Source organism: Polypterus senegalus, chromosome 8 (assembly GCF_016835505.1).
Source record: "Polypterus senegalus isolate Bchr_013 chromosome 8, ASM1683550v1, whole genome shotgun sequence".
Classification (NCBI taxonomy): Eukaryota; Metazoa; Chordata; class Cladistia; order Polypteriformes; family Polypteridae; genus Polypterus; species Polypterus senegalus.
Genome location: NC_053161.1, coordinates 167,482,630 through 167,503,472, shown reverse-complemented (window position 1 = coordinate 167,503,472; position 20,843 = coordinate 167,482,630). Strand labels below are relative to the sequence as shown.

Genomic DNA, 20,843 nt, shown 5'->3' with positions numbered 1-20,843 from the left:
CTCTATCTCAGAGTTTTTTAGGTTTGTATATTGTAATGACCCGGCAGTCAGCGCTAACAGCCTGGTGCATTATGGGTATTTATTTATTTAAGTTTACTGTTTATGTTAATTAAGCAAAGCAGTCAATTTCTTTTGTATTAGAGATGTTATGTGTTTATGTCAAGCTAGGTTGGGTGGGTTTGGTTCATTTGCAGCCCAGTTATATAAAAGTGTAACAGTTACCATCATGGAGAAAGATGTCTTTATGAATGACCTTGGCAATGGCCTTGCAATGTGTTAAGCTTTGTTTTTGACTCTCTGCTCTATTAAAGAGGTTATAAAGGACATAGCTGTGTCTTGCTAGATATTCCATCTATGCAATTATTTACAGAGACACTCGGGGTCGTGCGGTGTATGGGACACGAGTGTTCGCCTGCTTACTGAGCTAGGTACAGCTGCGTGTATGGCGCTGGCATTCCGATAGCTTGGGGGACGTGCGCAGGAAAGTTCAGCTCCGAGAACTTCAATACTCAACTACCAGTTATTACAATATTATAGAAGTAAAGACCTAACTTTGTCAATTTATTCAAAGTTTAAAATTGTAATACGTTTATAGCCCGTCTTTAGTGTGACTTGTTAAATGCAGGCGACTATTTCGAGTAAACAACAACAGTTAAACATTTGTTTTAATCTGACTGACTCAATCAAGTGCAGCCCACACTTGAGTCAACGTAAATCCGTTAAAATTAGGCGGACACAAATTTGTATTCATATGTTTGGAATTTTCTTCAGATGTTGTTTAGTAACAATAAACATCTCATATCCAAACTTTTGTGATCATTATTTTTCAAAGCTGCTAATCATAAATGATGGTGGTAAAAATACACTGCAGTCTTAATAATGCTCTCGACATAGTACTATAGTGTAAGATATTGGCACTAGTAGACTACCGTCGCAGATGTATTTTACGAATACACACTGCGTCTCTTACAGTCACATCTTGATCGAACACCTTTAGAAATTCTTGCACGTCTACCTTTAGAAATTACTCCCACCTTTCTTTTTACATATCCATAAGGCAATTGGCTAAAGTAAGTAAATGACAACTAACACCGATTGGCGATGACGTTTAAATTTTCGATTGGCTAATAAGTGCCTGACGTACACAAATTTAATATATGATTGGCTGAAGTCGACAATGATGTCACGCCCATTTTAATCCGGTCTGCAGCAAAATGTACTATTTTTAGGGACGAGGTTGGGGTGTTATGTTAATTCGGAAAATCACCCGACCTTGTGTGTCAGTGCTTTGAAAAACAATTGAGTCTCAGTAACGTTAAGTGAACCAGAAGAAAAGACACGCCGAACACAGGGAGATTCACTCGAGCAAAGCACGCTGGTAGGCTGACTATCATGAACGCGCAGCTCGCCTCCGATTCAGGTCGCGTGCAGTAACTGAGTGGAGCGAAAGAAAACTCACGTGTTCACAAAACCCCGAGTACTCTCTCTCTGTCGCTCGGTGATGCGATTCTAAACCCGTTCGACTTGTGCTTGAGAAGGGTCTAGCTGTAGACGACACTATTGTCCAACTTCGTACCACTTCCTTCGTCTTAGAACGGCAGATCGGAGATCTCTACCCGTCGCTTTTTATGACGTCACGGAAAAGTCACCATACGACTTGCTAGAAACAGTGGAATAGGAAATTAATAAAAGGTAAAGTACCACTTCCAGTTAACGGAAATAGCCCAACAGTTGATAGAAATCAACGTCTTGTACCTAATACATGTATGCAAAATTTGGTTGACTTAAGTGAAAGCGTACTCAAGTTATCTTGTTTACCCTTACATACACACAGACATAATTCCAAAAATGGTATTTTCGGACCCTGGGAGGTCTAAAACGTCGAGATTCATCAAAATCTCAACATCGACTCATCTGACGATTACAATACTTTCCCTATATTGTACTTCCTATACGAGAAAGTAAAAATACACCCTGTTTCCTGCTGACAGGGAAAAAGGCTGACCTGTCAAAAATGTGGATATTTGGGTCAGATTGTTATTCATACAAACACAATCACAAGAAACTGGATCCCAGATGTAAAACAAAACGTATATTCCTGGGGTATGACAAGAAGAGCCTGGTACTGTGTATCCGGTTTATTATCCAGTCAAACAGAAAGTGTTCAGACACATACGGGTACAATGAGAAGTCAAGCAAAATGACACTTTTTATTAGCTAACCGAGCAGATTACAATAAGCAAACTTTCGAGACAACTCAGCAGAGCCGGGCCTAGAGATATTTTCACCCGAGGCAGGAGGATAAATTTGCGCCCCTATGTATATAGTTTTTTATTACTAATAAGTAGTGAAGAGCCAGCAATAAAGTGTTCGGGTGTTCGGTCCGAACATATCGCGATGTTCGTGTGCTCTACTGAGCAGCACCCGAGTATAATGTAAGTCAATGGGAGATAACCAGGCACCCCCTGCTCTGAAGAGGGGAGGGTGCCTGGTCCATTGGAAAAGGTCAGAAAGTGACAGAAACCCCACCCAAATGGACCGGGAACAGCATTGTCTGGATGCATCTTGGACTCCCAAGTCGCTGCTGGGAACCAGTTTGTCCGAGTTGTACGCCACTTTTACAGACTGACAAAAACACACCCCCAAAAAAACAATTTTACAGGAAAAATGACGCTCTAAAACATTATATGCCAGTGCCTGCAGGTGAGCTGACGCTCTAAAACATTAGATGCGAGTGCACGCTGTTCAGCGCACCCTATAAAAAAAATGACATACCTGCCCCTTGATTGGCTGTCTCCAACCCGTGAAACGTGCGGGGCGGAGACTCGAGCATGGCGCACGAGCACATGTGGTGATCGTTCGAGTAGCGCCATGCTACAAGCATAGCGATGCTAGAGCCGAACACGTTCGGCCGAGCATGCTCGCTCATCACTACTATCCATCCATCCATTTTCTAACCCGCTGAATCCTAACACAGGGTCAATTGGTACTGGAGCCAATCCCAGCCAACACAGGGCACAAGGCAGGAACCAATCCTGGGCAGGGTGGCAACCCACCGCAGGACACACACAAACACACCCACACACCAAGCACACACTAGGGCCCATTTAGAAACGCCAATACACCTGACCGGCATGTCTTTGGATTGTGGGAGGAAACCCACGCAGACACGGGGAGAACATGCAAACTCCACGCAGGGAGGACCCGGGAAGTGCCACCGTGCCGCCCTCATCACTACTAATAAGTATTGAATAAAAATAAATAAATGATTTTGAGAACAAAATAAATGTATTAATTATTAAATGAAAAATCACAGAACGCAGTAATAGTATAAAAAAAGTAAAAAATGTGCACATATTAAAAATAAAATCACACCAACCTTAACAAAAGAAAAACAAAATAAGTATTACACATGAGATGAGTTAGAATATTACAAATTTTTTAGTAATTTAATTTAATAATGGAGATAAAATAATATCAACAACTTTAGACAAAACAAAATTTAATATAATTACAATGAATAATTAAATAAATGCCCCATTAAAATTTTACTTTTCTTGCTTTTAGTGAAGCAAATTCATCAATTATTTTATCAAAATTAGTTTGTTTTGTCAATCCCTGTTCGATTGATAAAATTGCCATATTTGACCATTTTTCCTGAGCAAGTGAAGATCTTAAATATGTTTTGATCATTTTTAGTTTCCTAAAGCTTCTTTCACCAGAAGCTACAGTAACAGGTAGTGTTAGGAATATTCTCAATGCAACATCTAAATTTGGATAGGACTGAACTAAACTAGATTTGTGAATCGTTTTTAAAAGATCTAAACCTGTAGCTGCTTTAAGGTCTGTAATGAACATCATTGCCTGATTTTTGAAACTGATTATTTCTGATAAGAATTCTACAGAATTATTAGGGTGATATCATATGAGGAAACGAGTGTATCGAGCGAGAGCATACGATGCAAATCACTAGTTTGCTTGAGGTATTTGACGAACAGTGCAACATACAGTTGGCTTTTTTTTATTGTCCAATTTATTCATTTTCATTTTTCATCAATTTGGCGCCCTTTCCCATTGTTCGCCCTGAGGCAAGTACCTCGTTTGCCTCACTCTTGTCCCGGCCCTACAGCTCAGGCCCCATCTTCTTTAGGCAGTTTGTAATCACTACTACAGACACAGACTGGTAAAAGTGATCAGAACAAATCATATTGAGAAATAGACACAAACTGATGGCTGTTATTCAGAAACTCAAGAATATGAATATAGCTGAGATAGTAGCAGAAACCAAAACAGAGGGAGCCAAGGAGAGGACAGGACTGATAATGCACAACAAAACGTGATGGAGGCAAAGGCAGCCCAAAATGCGGGTAGAATTCTGACCCAAGCTTGAGTCATATTCAACACTAGGAAGGCTCCAAAGCATTCCAATGATTATGCAGTTGATTTTGAAGATGACTCCGCTAACATCACAATTGACTACTGCTATGGGACAATATGTGGCACTCTCCAAACTTACAGAGCTGCCCTAAATTCTCCCAAATCACAAGGGTGGGTACATGCAATGGAGGAAGAACTGCACTTTCTAAAACAAAATGAAACATTTGAATTAACCATCTTATCTTGGAAAGTGAGAGAATGCCTGAGTAGTAGAGAAGAAGTGTACTGGTACCGATATTTAAGAATAAGGGGGATGTGCAGAGCTGTAATAACTACAGAGGGATAAAATTGATGAGTCACTGCATGAAGTTATGGGGAAGGCAAGTGGAAGCTAGGGTAAGAAGGGAGGTGATGATTAGTGAGCAGCAGGATGGTTTCATGCCAAGAAAGTGCACCACAGATGCAATGTTTGCTCTGAGGATGTTGATGGAGAAGTTTAGAGAAGGCCAGAAAAGGGGTGCATTGCGTCTTTGTGAACCTGGAGAAAGCATATGACAGGGTGCCTCGAAAGGAGTTGTGGTATTGTATGAGGAAGTCGGGAGCGACAGAGAAGTACGTAAGAGTTGTACAGGATATGTACGAGGGAAGTGTGACCGTGAGGAGTCCTGCGGTAGGAGTGATGGATGCATTCAAGGTGGAGGTGGGATTACATCAGGGATCAGCTCTGAGCCCTTTCTTATTTGCAATGGTGATGGACAGGCTGACAGACGAGATTAGACAGGAGTCCCCATGGACTATGATGTTTGCTGATGGCATTGTGATCTGTAGCGATAGTAGGGAGCAGGTTGAGGAGACCCTGGAGAGGTGAAGATATGCTCTAGAGAGGAACTTAAAACTAAACACGGCAGACAGTCTGGAGCAGATGGATGACGGCTGAGACCACCCTCAGAGATAAAAAAGGAAACATGCAAAATGAGATCTTACTTGAGGAGAAGTAGGCAAAAGAAACATGGTGCAGGGCACCACAAACAAAGCTGGTCACAGCATCACTTACATGACGCTGGGGCTTTGACTGGCATTGAGACCCCCTTCAAGTGAGTTTGTGGTTTTCAATTAAACTGACAAAATAAAACATAATGACTTGGTGTCTAGAAACATCCATGTCTGATATGAGGTCAGGGGCTTTTAATCCAAGATTACTGTAGATCTTTGCATGAGTAATGTCACAGTGGTCTGGGACTGTGTGGCACATGCAGACAGTCAAATAGCAGATACCCTAAATTAGCATTTTTCTAAAGTCTTATTATTTGTGGAAGCTGACAATCTCCCAGCGGTAAACACGACTACTAAGGAGGCTTTGATTGATTTGGAAATTGCAGAGGGAGATGTGCTGCTCTGATTAAATAAGCTGAAATCAAACAAATCACCAGGACCAGATCATATTTATCCTCGTGTTCTTAAGGAGGCTAGTGAGTACAGATATAAACCCTTGACACATATGTTTAGGAAGTCACTGCACACTGGAGAGATTCTGAAGGACTGGATAATGGCAAATATTATCCTGTTTTATAAAAAATAATATCTATGTATATATACATACTTTTTAAAAACCATGCTTTAAAAACTAAGTCTCTCATATATCACTCGTAAAATAAAACTGCTTTTATTTTACAAGTGTTGTATGATAGACTTAGTTTTTACTTTTTAGTACACTTTTAACTTAATGTTAGCATGGTTTTTAAAAAGTATTTTTATATATATATATATATATATTATTTTCAAGTTTTTAGTCTTGGGCTTGTTTTAGTATAATTTTGTATTCAATATTTTAACACTTCCTTTACTATTTCTATCTGTTACTAGCGCCATCTATTGGTGAAATGTTTAACTATTCTTCATATGAAAATCCATCCATCCATTTTCCAAACCGCTGAATCCGAACACAGGGTCACGGGGGTCTGCTGGAGTCAATCCCAGCCAACACAGGGCACAAGGCAGGTGCCAACCCACCGCAGGACACACACAAACACACCAAGCACACAATTTAGAATCGTCAATCCACCTAACCTGCATGTCTTTGGACTGTGGGTAGAAACCCACACAGACACGGGGAGAACATGCAAACTCCACGCAGGGAGGACCCGGGAAGCGAACCCGGGTCACGTAACTGCGAGGCAGCGAGCAGCGCTACCCACTGCGCCACCGTGCCGCCCCTCATATGAAAATTTCATTTCTTAATTAACATGGATTAATTGATCAATGAGTGAAACTGATTCCTGATTCATATATTGTCATCGGAAGTGAGGAGTAAGTGTGCAAAATTTCACGTCATTTGGACAATAGGAAGTGGGTTAAATATCGATGACAAGATTTGTACCAGACAACAAACAGGTGAAGTTAAAATAAGTGTGGTAATAAAAAGGGTGACCGGGAACATCCCAGGAACTAGAGGCCAGTAAGCTTGATGTGCATCACAGGAAAATTAACAGAAGGAATTATTAAGGATAAGATTGAGCAGCACATGGCAAGGACAGGAGTTTAACTGAACAGTCAGCATGGGTCCAGAAGATGGAGGTCGTGTTTTACTAACATGCTGGAATTCTATGAGGAGGCAACAAAAGGATACGATCAAAGTGGAGCTTATATTATTTATCTGGACTTTCAGAAAGCATTTGATAAGGTGCCACATGAGAGGTTGGGCATCAAGTTAAAAGAAGTGGGAGTTCAGGGTGATGTTTGTAGATGGGTGCAGAATTGGCTCAGACACAGGAAGCAGAGGGTGATGGTGCGAGGAACCTCATCAGAACTGGCCGATGTTAAGAGTGGTGACCAGCAGGGGTCAGTGCTTGGGACGCTGCTATTTTTAATAAATATAAATGATTTAGATAGGAATATAAGTAACAAGCTGGTTAAGTTTGCAAATGATACCAAGATAAGTGGATGGGTAGATAATCTGGAATCCATTAATCCATCATTACAGACTCCCTGAGCAACTGCTCAATCGACACAAAATCAAATCAGCGGTACCCATGGATTCTCCGGGGAGACACAGTACCAAAGTGGTCCAGTCTTCATCTCAGGTCACTGGATAGCATCCATGTCTGTCAACATATAGCAGGACAGGAAGCATCAGGACTCTAAAGACTTGGACCTTCGTCCTTTTGCATAGATATCGGGAGGGCCACACACCCCTTTCCAGCGACCTCATGACCACCCAATGCTCTTGCTCATCAAAGGAAGAGTCACCAGAGGCATGAATGTCCCTGCCAAGATAAGCAAACCTCGTGATATGGTCAACATTCTCTCTGCAAATAAATATGGCTGTGCCCAAGTGGACATTAAAGGCCTGGATCTTGGTTTTTATCAGGACACTTGCAAGCCCAGACATCCAGACCCCTCGCTCAGTCTGTCATAATGATGAGCTGGAAAGAAAAAAAAGAGGAGGAAGGCCCAGATGGGTAACCGCATAAGAGGAGAAGCGTGAAGAAGACGTTAAGAGTATGTAGTGTGGGAAGCAAACACCTTACAGGACCTCACTTCACTTTTTTATTTTAATTCCAGTGTCATCTACAACAGAGGAAAGGAAGAGCTTCAAATTAAAGGCCAAATCTGAAACTGGTAAATGAAGAGAAGAGGTTAAAATGGGCAAAAGAGCACAGACAATGGACAGAAGATTTTTTTAAATGTTGATTTGATACACTTTATTAAATCTTTACACGTGACCTTTGGAAGTCAGGAAGAGGACTGGAGAAGTACGTTATGGCCAGCATCCTGGAGTCGTCTTTGCTCTGTTGCACCAAATGTAGGTAATAATGTCATTGTACTCAGTACAGGAGACAATAATCAGCCTACACAAACGTGTAACGGGCATAAAAGTGAAGTATATTTGCCAACAACATAAAACTATGGATTGTAATAATAATATTGTCAGACATGTCTTATGAGGTTGGGATGAGAAGAAAGAAAGAATTACATCCTAAAGTTGGAATGCTTATGCTTTGTTATTCTGTATACCTTAACGGAAACTATCGCTCATTATGTACGGTGCTGCCATCCACACGGAACACTTTGCAGTGCGAAAGGATCAGACTCGACACACTTAAAATGGTTTGGGGCAGCCACCCTTGTATTACCCCTGGCTGAAAATGGGTGTGTTTCTTAGAGAGGTGTCTCTGTTGGAGTCCAGACATGAACTGATAAAGGCTTGGAAAGATGGCGGTTTTAAGTGATCAGACCGGTAGTGACGTATGGGAACCGGAAGTAACCACCTTCTGACGTCAGTGTAGGCGCCGGAACCAGAAATGACGTCTTCAATTCTGAGTCAGACAGGTTTTTCCACGGCTGGTCTGCAGAGACAACTGGAGAAGGCTTAGTGCAACCTGCCACCCCTTGGCCTGACGTGGAAATACCTTCGCTTGGTCCATACATCATCCTCCTACTTGCACTTGCATGACAGCAGGGTGAAGAATATAAAGGAGATAGAAATCTATTCATTACAGCCACCAGTGTTTAAATAAAGTGTCAATTTTTAGAAATAAGATTCATTTAAGTTTCAAGGTTGCTTTTGGTTATTTACAATATACTGGGCTATTCTGAATAAGTCATCTTTAATCTGAATGTAACTACCATATATACTTGCGGATAAGTCGGGACTTGATTTTACCGTATAATTTCCGGTATTTTATAATGTCGGTCATATAAGTCGAATGCAGAAAACTCACGCTATTGGTCCAAGAGATTATGATATGCTAACGCCCACCTGAGAGAGTAACCACGGAGCACATGGCCTGTTTTTATATGTGGGTGCAGCAATGCGCTATATCAGTGTGTGCTCCTAACCTCTTTCTTTCTCTCTCTCTATTGTGCCTACGTGACCACACGGTAATACCCGAAATATTCTGAAGTGACGTTTGCACTGCACGTCCGTACTGACCCCTACTCTCTCTTCCGTTTCTTTTTCTGGTTTCTTTGTGGTGGTGCCACCACCACCTACTCGAAGCATCATGATGCTCCAACAATGATGGATGGATTAAAAGGCAGAAGTCTACGTGACCATCATCATCATCAAGTCCTTCCGTGAGAACCCTAAATCCAAAGAGGACTGTTTCATTTATGTTAGGTAGAATGCCCAGAGGGGACTGGGTGGTCTCATGGTCTGGAATCCCTACAGATTTTATTTTTTCTCCAGCCGTCTGGAGTTTTTGTTTTTCTGTCCCCTGGCCATTGAACCTTACTCTTATTCGATGTTAATTAATGTTGATTTATTTTGTTTTCTTATTGTGTCTTTTATTTTTCTATTCTTTAATATGTAAAGCACTTTGAGCTACTGTTTGTATGAAAATGTGCTATATAAATAAATGTTGTTGTTGAGACACAAAGCGAGCAGCCACATGAGCAGCTCACCTGTGCCCATCACACAATATCTGAAATTAAAGAGAGGTGAAGGTCTCAGTAAGGTTGTTCTCTCAGGACACCAAAACATTCTGACGGTGTTCTTAGAAAAGACAGAAAAATCAACAGTTTTGGAAATGTGTGCTGTGGCAGAATGAGAGCAGCAACAAGCCATGGAATTAAATAACAGGTTTAATTAACAGCAGGAATCGGCTTCTCATGAAGAGGCTGGTTGGAGTTTGAAATCCCAGGTTAGCTGGTCATCTGTCGGCTCGTTTCACGCCTCATTTCTGTTTGGCTGCCATTTAATGAAGAAACAAATCAATTCAGAGGAGTGAATTCTTAAAAACAGGGCTATTAAACTGAAGGGAAAAGGAGTTGATTAGCAGTGAAAACTGCTCACTGATTAGGAAAGGGTTAGAATGAAAACCTGCAGCCACTGCGGCCCTCCAGGACTGGAGTTCGACACCCCTGCTCTAAAGTAACAACTAATGGATGGATGGATGGAGTAGCTGCTTATATGCCAAAATTCCAGGTTAAATAGTTAAAAGAATTACAAATCATGTATCTGTTGTCGAAGACAGCCCGGACACAGACAGGTAGACATGTTGTAATTCATTACATTTATTTACACTATATTCTATTTACAAGGTGCACACAACCCCAAAACTCCCCCAAAGTCCAGGCCTCACAATGCCTCTCTCTTCTCTTCAGACCGCCTCCTCCTCCTCTCCTCTCCTCCAAGACTTTGTCCTTCTTCCACCCGACTCCGGGAGAGCCCCTTTTAACCCCACCCAAATGTACTCCAGGTGCCGCCCGATAATCTTCCGCCAGCACTCCCCAGTGTGGCGGAAGTGCCGGCTGCACACCCGGAAGCACTCCTGGTGTCACTGGTCTTCTTCCCCCCAGCACTTCCAGGTGTGGCGGAAGTGCTGAGGGCCAGGGCTCCTCAGGCATTGGGGCACCCCTTGGCGGTGACTACAGGCCCCTATAGGGTTGAGCTTCCAAGCTCCATTCCCATGGTCCCCAAAGCCACCAGGGGGTCACCCCCTTGTGGTCTGGAGGAGGCGCAAGCCCTCCTCCGGTCCTCCTGGGCGTCCTGACTGGGTACCACCCCCTGCCACTCGCCACACTGTATAGACAGCGGAATTGGTTGCAGTCATTTCAGGTATACAGTGGGTTGAGGAAATTATGCCAAGCAGGGCTGTTATACAGTGGGATGCAAAAGTTTGGGCAACCTTGTTAATAGTCATTATTTTCCTGTATAAATCGTTGGTTGTCACAATAAAAAATGTCAGTTAAATATATCATACAGGAGACACACACAGTGATATTTGAGAAGTGAAATGAAGTTTATTGGATTTACAGAAAGTGTGCAATAATTGTTCAAACAAAATCAGGCAGGTGCATAAACTTGGGCACCACAAAAAAGAAATGAAATCAATATTTAGTAGATCCGCCTTTTGCAGAAATTACAGCCTCTAAACGCTTCCTGTAGGTTCCAATGAGAGTCTGGATTGTGGTTGAAGGTATTTTGGACCATTCCTCTTTACAAAACATCTCTAGTTCATTCAGGTTTGATGGCTTCCGAGCATGGACAGCTCTCTTTAACTCACACCGCAGATTTTCAATTATATTCAGGTCTGGGGACTGAGATGGCCATTCCAGAACGTTGTACTTGTTCCTCTGCATGAATGCCTTAGTGGATTTTGAGCCGTGTTTCAGGTCGTTGTCTTGTTGAAAGATCCTGCCCCGGCGCAGCTTCAGCTTTGTCACTGATTCCTGGACATTGGTCTCCAGAATCTGCTGATACTCAGTGGAATCCATGCGTCCCTCAACTTTGACAAGATTCCCAGTCCCTGCACTGGCCACACAGCCCCACAGCATGATGGAACCACCACCATATTTTACTGTAGGTAGCAGGTGTTTTTCTTGGAATGCTGTGTTCTGTTTCCTCCATGCATAACGCCCCTTGTTATGCCCAAATAACTCCATTTTAGTTTCATCAGTCCACAGCACCTTATTCCAAAATGAAGCTGGCTTGTCCAAATGTGCTTGAGCAGACCTCAAGCGGCTCTGTTTGTGCTTCCTCTGCATCACTCTCACATACAGCATCTCCTTATGTAAAGTGCGCCGAATGGTTGAACGATGCACAGTGACTCCATCTGCTGCAAGATGATGTTGGAGGACTTTGGTGCTGGTCTGTGGGTTGACTCTGACTGTTCTCACCATTCGTCGCTTCTGTCTATCCGAAATCTTTCTTGGTCTGCCACTTCGAGCCTTAACTTGAACTGAGCCTGTGGTCTTCCATTTCCTCAATATGTTCCTAACTGTGGAAACAGACAGCTTAAATCTCTGGGACAGCTTTCTGTATCCTTCACCTAAACCATGATGGTGAACAATCTTTGTCTTCAGGTCATTTGAGAGTTGTTTTGTGACCCCCATGTTGCTACTCTTCAGAGAAAATTAAAGGAGGAGGGAAACTTACAACTGACCCCTTAAATACTCTCATTTCTCATTATAGGATTCACCTGTGTATGTAGGTCAGGGGTCACTGAGCTTACCAAGCCAATTGGAGTTCCAATAATTAGTTCTAAAAGTTTTGGAATCAATAAAATGACAACGGTGCCCAAATTTATGCACCTGCCTGATTTTGTTTGAACAATTATTGCACACTTTCTATAAATCCAATAAACTTCATTTCACTTCTCCAATATCACTGTGTGTGTCTCCTATATGATATATTTAACTGACATTTTTTATCGTAACAACCAACGATTTATACAGGAAAATAATGTCTATTAACAAGGTTGCCCAAACCTTTGCATCCCACTGTATGTTCAGATTCATATTCAGGACTGACAAGTATTAAATGTGGACAGGCTAACTGTAGACTGCATTTCATAATCAGTTAATCAGATTTTATTTTGCTTACAAAATATGGGTATATATGTGGTTTCTTTATGGGTTCATGCACATAAAGGCCTTGAAGAGAATGAAAGGGTTGATGGCTTGGCTAAAGAGGCTGTAAAGCAGTCTGAAGATGATATAAAAATCTCAATTAGTAAAGCCAAAGCTAAAGGATTAATAAATTCAAAAACTACTGCATTGTGGCACAACGTATGGAACAATGGGAGTAAGCAGAGGCATTTGTATAAAATACATAACAATGCCAGGCTTGCAGGAGAAGGTGGAAAAACAAGAAGTGAAGAAATAATTCTGACGAGATTAAGAATTGGACACACCATTCTAAATTATTCTCTCTATCGAACAGGAAAACATACATCTGAATTTTGTCAGTAATGTGATCAGCAAGAAACAGTAGAACATGTCACAATTCACCATGAAACATACAAAGAGGAAAGGAAACAACTTCAGGCGGCAATTCAAGAAATGGGGATTAATAGTTTTACTCTAAAAGATTTGGTTAGTTATGAAAATAACCGGAGCTCGTGACACAGGGTATTATTTCCAGTATTTAAAATCTATAGGGCTTTATGGGGGTGATTTACTGTAGTTTGAGCTCTAAACTGTTATTTTTTTCCCCCTCATATTCTGCACCGCACTCCAGTCCAGGTGGTGGCAGTAAAGCACCATAAGTGGGTCTGCCAACTGCCAAAAGAAAGAAGAAGACATCGAGCGGTAAGTGAACGCAATTCGGAGTTTTAAGTTTATGACGGGGTGTTGGGTGTTGCTGGGCTATTCGATCCAAACCGAGCGGCGCAATCAAGTTTATCACCTCCACCCCGCCGCTCGTTCATTCGTTTTCTTTCGTCTTCTGCCGACCGACTCCTCCTCGTTCGCCGATCCGCATGCCTACTGCTCCCACCCCGCAGTTTAGACCCATCTCTACGGCGGTGTCACCGCCCCCGAATCCTTGCTTTGTGGTGTGTCTGTTTTGTAGTATTTCGTTAACTATTTTCATGCACGCTCATGTGCACATAATTCACAATAAGACAATCGCGGAGAAGGACAACCAATACATTTTATTACTCGAACACAGGCAGAACCCCGGCTTTATAGTGATTGCTTGAGTAAAGTGAATACGCACAAACGCGCCATATACTGCACTTCCTGTATCGCCAGTCACTTTGAGCTCCCGTGGCAGCCATCTTCGCTTTCTCTGTTCAGTCCGCGGTGCTAAGTCAAGTAGAACTTGCAGCAGGACACGCGATGGGGCGGGGACCGAGCTCAGGGGGCGGGGACGGCCAGGGGCGGTATTAGGATTACAGACCCGCCCATGTAACGTTATCCTCGCTTGCAGGGTTAGATTAAAATGGCTTGCCATAAATTAGCGGTCCTGCTTGCCACTGCGAGTGATGAGCTTTACTCGATCTGCCAAAGCATTTTTTCATTTTCTTTTCGGAGTAATCAGTTCATAAAATGCTGCATACGCTCCGATGCCTTTCTTTTCTGCTGTCTCCTGTTGAAATGTACAGTACTATTAACGTGTCGTTACTTCATTAGAGATCATGAGCTTTGAACCAAGGAAACTCCTAACTATCCATCCATCCATTTTCTAACCCGCCGAATACAGGGTCACGGGGGTCTGCTGGAGCCAATCCCAGCCAACACAGAGCACAAGGCAGGAACCAATCCTGGGCAGGGTGCCAACCCACCGCAGGACACACACAAACACACCCACACACCAAGCACACACTAGGGCCAATTTAGAATCGCCAATCAATGTTACTTTATTTATCGTAAGTCATGAAGCTTTGCTTTAGTTTATTTTTAATGTGAAGCAGCGGTGGAACCACATTTTTGGGGCCCTCAAGCTCGAACTATTATAGGGATCCCTTCACAACCAGCTATGATGTCTGGGTAACCCCAGTTATCGTCTTCATTGGGGTTATTCCATGACAGGTCATCACAATTAAAAAAAAAAATGTAACCACTGCATCTCAGCTTCTAATTACAATTGCTGCATTGAATTACACTACATTATTAATATTAATATAAAAAAATATTTTCATACAGTAGACACCCAAAATATTTAAGCAATGTCCACTGCACTCTGGGATTCGGGGCCCTGAAGCTTAAGCTTCATTAGTTTCATAGTAGATCCACCCCTGATGTGAAGGTTTGGTTTAATAATGCTTTTACTGTTTTTTTAGATGCATTTCCACATTATTGTTGTGTATTAATGTTTTGACTGTGGCCAAAGGTTAAGAAACTGTGTACTTTGTTGCACCTAACATAAAGGCAGTGGACTGACTGTGTTTTATGATCTCCTTGTGTTGATCATGTCCATATGATACAGTAATGTCCTGCTGCAGTCCTTCAGTGGCTCCATTAGCCACATGACCCAGTGACATCATTCAGAGGCCTGTGGCCAAAGGAGTCATAAGATGGCCCTACTGCTGAAGGTCTGAAGCCAGACCCTTCTTGATTGTGTCCAAATGATGCAGTAAAGTTCTGCTGCAGACCTTCAGTGGCAGCCCCTCTGTGGCTCCTTCAGCCACAGGGCCCAGTGATGGCATTCAGGGTCTGCAGCCAGACCCTTGTGAAATGATATGGTAATTCATTTACCTTTACAACCCCAACATATTCCCTGCACTGCTTGAATTTAATTGGCTGCTTTTGTGTACTTTATTTAATTATTTCATATATTCAAATACATGTTATTACTATTCTTTACAAAGCTATTACCTATTTCTTTATTCTAGTATAAAACCGCCACCAGCTTCCTCTTGTCCTCAAATAAAGCATCAACTCTGCAATGGTTTACCTTCTTCTGCTATCATATTAGAGTCATTTGGGTGTTGATCACCCACTGTATCTGCACCCTCCAACTAATTAAACTCATCCCCACTTCATCTTAGCTGTGATTTGTGTATGTGACACCACAAAATCACTCACAGTTGTATTGGAATAGAACCAGTTTACATTATCCACATCATCCAACCTTCTCTCTCTCTCTGTCTCATTCATCAGCCTCCCAAAGTACTCTTTCCATCTGCTCAGCACTCTCTTCGCTGGTGAGTACGTGGACCACCAGGCTGGCACTGCCAGTTTAACCCGACATAGACACGCGTGGGACACAAGTTCACGGCACACTTAGTTTATTTTTCTTTTTCCCTTGTTGGAAACGCCTTCCCCGTTCCCCACAAGTATAACACAGTCCTGTCGCAAGCACTGCACAAACAATTAATTTTTCTTCTCCTCCTTCATTCCTCGGGTCAAGCTTCATTGCTCCTCCTTCCAACTCTGGTTCCCCGAGTAGTGGCTGTTGGCTCCTTTTATAATGTACCCGGAAGTGCTCCGGGTGCTTGATTACTCATTTCTGGCAGCACTTCTGGGTGTGGTGGAAGAACTGCCCATAAGGGCTCAGCAGCTCCTGCTGCAGCACCCCCTGGTGGCGCCTGTGGATCCCAACAGGGCTGCACCACACTTCAACTCCCATGAAACCCTGCAGGAGTCCGAGGCACTGCTGCAACCCAAGCGGGTTGCCATCTAGGTCCCCTGGGGAGGTAACGCTCTGGCCACACTTGCTCCCCCGGTCTTCTTAGCATTGAGGCGTCCCAGCCGGACAAGAGCCCCGGCCACATGCTACAATGCGTTTCCATCTTTATCCTTTATCACCCTAACCTGCTGCACATCTTTCCCAGCTCGGCCCCTCTCTGTAGCCCACCGGTCCTTTTCTCCCACCTTAGTGTCCATCGTCTCATACAACTCATTATACACCTTTTCTTTAGTCTTCACCACCTCTCTCTTCACCTTGCTCCTTATCTCCTTGTACTCTTATCTCCTTTCTGCATCTCTCCGACTATCCCACTTCTTCACCATCCTCTTCCTCTGTATACTCTCCTGTATTTCCTCATTCCACCACCTGGTTTCCTTTTCCTCCTTCCTCTGTCCAGATGTTACACCAAGCACCCTTCTTGCTGTCACCCTTACTACATCTGCTGTAGTTTCCCAACTGTCTGGTAACTCTTCACTGCCACTCAGTGCCTGTCTCACCTTCTCCCTAAACTCGACCTTGCAGTCTTCCTTTTTCAACTTCCACCATTTGATCCTTGGCTCTGCCCTCACACTCTTCCTCTTCTTGATCTCCAACGTCATCCTACAGACCACCATCCTATACTGCCTAACTACCCTTTGCCCTGCAACCAGTTTTCAGTCTCCAATCTCCTTCAGATTGACTCTCCTGCATAGGATGTAATCTACCTGTGTTTATCTTCCTCCACTCTTGTAAGTCACCCTATGTTCCTCCCTTTTCTTAAAATACGTATTCACCACAGCCATGTCCATCCTTTTGGCAAAATCCACTATCCCCAGACATTCTTCATTCCTCTCCTTGGCACCATACCTACTCATCACCTCCTCATCTCCACTGTTCCCTTTACCCAATGCCCATTGAAATCCACTCCAATCACCACTTTCTGTCCCTTGGGTACACTGTCAATCACTTCATCCAACTCACTCCAGAAATCTTCTTTCTCATCCTTTGCACATTCAGCTTGTGGGGCACATGCACTAACAATACTCATCATCACACCTCCAATTTTCAGTTTCAAAATGAATCTGTCAGACTCTCTTTTCACCTCCAAAACACTCTTAACATACTGTTCCTTCGGGATAACCTCTACCCCATCTCTCCCATCCACACCATGGTAAAACAATTTGAACCCACCTGGCCTTACTCCCCTTCTATCTGGTCTCTTGCACGAACTATACATCAACTTTCCTTCTCTCATATATCTCTCATCATATCGACTAGCTCCCTCCCTTTACCAGCCATACTACTAACATTAAAATTTCCTACCCTCACTTCCTCTCTCCTAATCTTCCTCCTGCCACGCCTTCCCCCTCTTAACCTGACAATAGTCCAATTTCCCCCAACACCCCGTTGGCAAACAGTACTAGTGGTGGCCATTGTTAACCCGGGCCTCAATCAATCTGGCATGGCAATCTGGATTGTTGTCCTCTTATGGATCTGGCAAAAGTGTACACCGAATGCCCTTCCTGATGTAACCCTCCCCATTTATCAAGGCTTGGAACCGGCACAAAGAAACACACTGGTTTGTGCATCCCCTGTGGTTGGGTTCCTTGGCCTCATTCCTCAAGCTTCTGAACATCCGCAGGTCAAAAAGTTATTTTTAACTGTTGAGACAGTACAATTACAGTCATAAATTACTATTGCAATGCATTGCTGTTTGGTAACCCGGCTTCGAGTTTAGATAAATTACAATATGTACAGAATTCAGCAGCTAGAGTGGTTACCCACTTTAAGCCATGGAAGCATATTACTCCTACACTTCTAAAATTGTATTGGCTACCTGTTCCCTTCCGTATTCAATATAAACCTCTCGTTTTAGTTTTTAAGGTTCTTCACGGTCTAGCCCAGTATTTTCCAACCTCGGTCCTGGGGACCCCCTGTGGCTGTAGGTTTTTGTTCCAACCAGCTTCCTAATCCGTGACATCACCTGATGGCACTGATCTCATTTAATTAGCTGGTATAATTTTTCTTTTATTCTACATTCAGAAAGTACAGCAGCATGATTTTTACATTTATAAGACATTTAGAAATATTTCTGCTTTTGCTTTAGATTTAAATGCTTAATTCTCTTTTGCTGATCTATACATATAAAAGGAAAAGCTCTCACTGACTCCTCACTAATTCTCCCACTTTCCATATAGGTGGGAAGCTGACATTTCGCGTGCTCATTCCTTGCAGTGTACTTACAAAAGTTAGGTAGGTTTCATATCCTGCTGCAACACCCAAGGGTGTGCCCCCTAAACTGTATATATAGATAGGGGAAACCCCTCTTCACTATTTCTGCGACTTACAGTATACGTAGGAGGCCCAAATAACGCTGACAATCATGTTACATTATTTTTAAAATGTTTCCTTTTCTTTTTCATAACTTCTTTAACACACTACTTCTCCGCTGTGAGGCGCGGGTATTTTGCTTGGTTCATTATATTTTGCCCTTTAATCTGTGCCGTTTTTCCCCTTTTTTGTATCTTATTAATGACAATTAAAAATGAGCACAGCAGACACGCTGGCAAACTACAAGGAATAAACCGAAAGAACGAGATCGCGAATACAAGCGGCTGAAATGAGTTTCCTCCGCAGGGTGTCTGAGCTTTCCCTTAAAGATAGGGTGAGAAGCTCAGTCATCCGGGACGGGCTCAGAGTAGAGCTGCTGCTCATCCACATCGAGAGGAGTCAGATGAGGTGGCTCGGGCATCTGATCAGGATGCCTCCTGGACGCTTCCCTGGCGAGGTGTTCCGGGCACGTCTAACCGGGAGGAGGCCCCGGGGAAGACCCAGGACACGCTAGAGGGACTATGTCTCCTGGCTGGCCTTTGAACGCATCGGGATTCCCCTGGAAGAGCTAGAAGTGGCCAGGTGAGAGAGAAGTCTGGGCATCTCTGCTTAAGCTGCTGCCCCCGCGACCCGACCTCAGATAAGCGGAAGAGAATGGATGGATGGCAACTACTTTAGCATCAGACCCACTAATTAGTAAATAATGGATTAATTAAATGGGTAGAACACCTAGAAAAGTACAATGAAAATCACAATGAAAATATTGTTAAAAAGAAAAAAATACATTATTCCAATATAACTGCTTGTTACAGTTTAATATATACAGTCATATGAAAAAGTTTTGGAACCCCTCTTAATTCTTTAGATTTTTGTTTATCATTGGCTGAACTTCCTTTTAATATCTGACATGCCTTATGGAAACAGTAGTATTTCAGCTGTGACATTAAGTTTATTGGATTAATAGAAAATATGCAATATGCATCATAACAGAATTTGACGGGTGCATAAATGTGGGCACCCCAACAGAAATATTACATCAATACTTAGTTGAGCCTCCTTTTGCAAATATAACAGCCTCTAGGCGCCTCCTATAGCCTTTGATGAGTGTCTGGATTCTGGATGGAGGTATTTCTGACCATTCTTCATACAAAATCTCTCCAGTTCAGTTAAATTTAATGGCTGCCGAGCATGGACAGCCTGCTTCAAATCATCCCATAGATTTTCGATGATATTCAAGTCAGGGGACTGTGACGGCCATTCCAGAACATTGTACTTCTCCCTCTGCATGAATGCCTTTGTAGATTTTTGAACTGTGTTTTGGGTCATTGCCTTGTTGGAATATCCAACCCCTGCATAACTTCAACTTTGTGACTGATGCTTGAACATTATCATGAAGAATTTGTTGATATTGGGTTGAATTCATCTGAGCCTCGACTTTAACAAGGGCCTCAGTCCCTGAACTGGCCACACAGCCCCACAGCATGATGGAACCTCCACCAAATTTGACAGGAGGTAGCAGATGTTTTACTTGGAATGTGGTGTTCTTTCTTCTGTGGTGGTCATGCTTTTATTATGACCAAATAACTCAATTTGTGTCTCATCTGTCCGAAACACTTTGTTCCAAAATGAATCTGGCTTGTCTAAATGAGCATTGGCATACAACAAGCGACTCGGTTTGTGGTGTGAGTGCAGAAAGGGCTTCTTTCTCATCACCCTGCCATACAGAAATTCTGTGTGCAAACTGTGCTGAATTGTAGAACGATGTACAGATACACCATCTTCAGCCAGATGTTCTTGCAGGTCTTTGGAGGTGATCTGTGGGTTGTCTGTAACCATTCTCACAATCCTGCCCATATGCCGCTCCTGTATTTTTCTTGGCCTGCCAGACCTGTTGGGTTTAACAGCAACTGTGCCTGTGGCCTTCCATTTCCTGATTCCATTCCTTACAGTTGAAACTGACAGTTTAAACCTCTGAGATGGCTTTTTGTAGCCTTCCCCTAAACCGTGAGACTGAACAATCTTTGTTTTCAGATCTTTTGAGAGTTGCTTTGAGGATCCCATGCTGTCTGTCACTCTTCAGAGGAGAGTCAGAGGGAAGCACAACTTGCAATTGACCACCTTAAATACCTTTTCTTATGATTGGACACTCCTGTCCATGAAGTTCAAGGCTTAATAAACTATTCCAACCAATTTGGTGTTGCGAGTAATCAGCATTGAGCAGTGACATGCATTCAAATCAGCACAATGACAAGGGGACCCACAGTTTTGCACAGCCAGTTTTTCACATTTGATTTAATTT

The 20,843-nt window shown here is 42.8% G+C and overlaps 1 protein-coding gene across 1 annotated transcript in view; it reads left to right on the top strand.

Annotated features, from left to right (window-relative positions):
* The window catches only part of LOC120534448 (zinc finger protein 501-like), an 83,045-nt gene that overhangs the window by 48,865 nt on the left and 13,337 nt on the right, over positions 1 to 20,843 (top strand). The window contains exon 2 of the mRNA XM_039762026.1: positions 13,340 to 13,410. The gene's annotated coding sequence lies outside the window, so the exon portion shown is untranslated. The remainder of the gene's footprint in view (positions 1 to 13,339; positions 13,411 to 20,843) is intronic.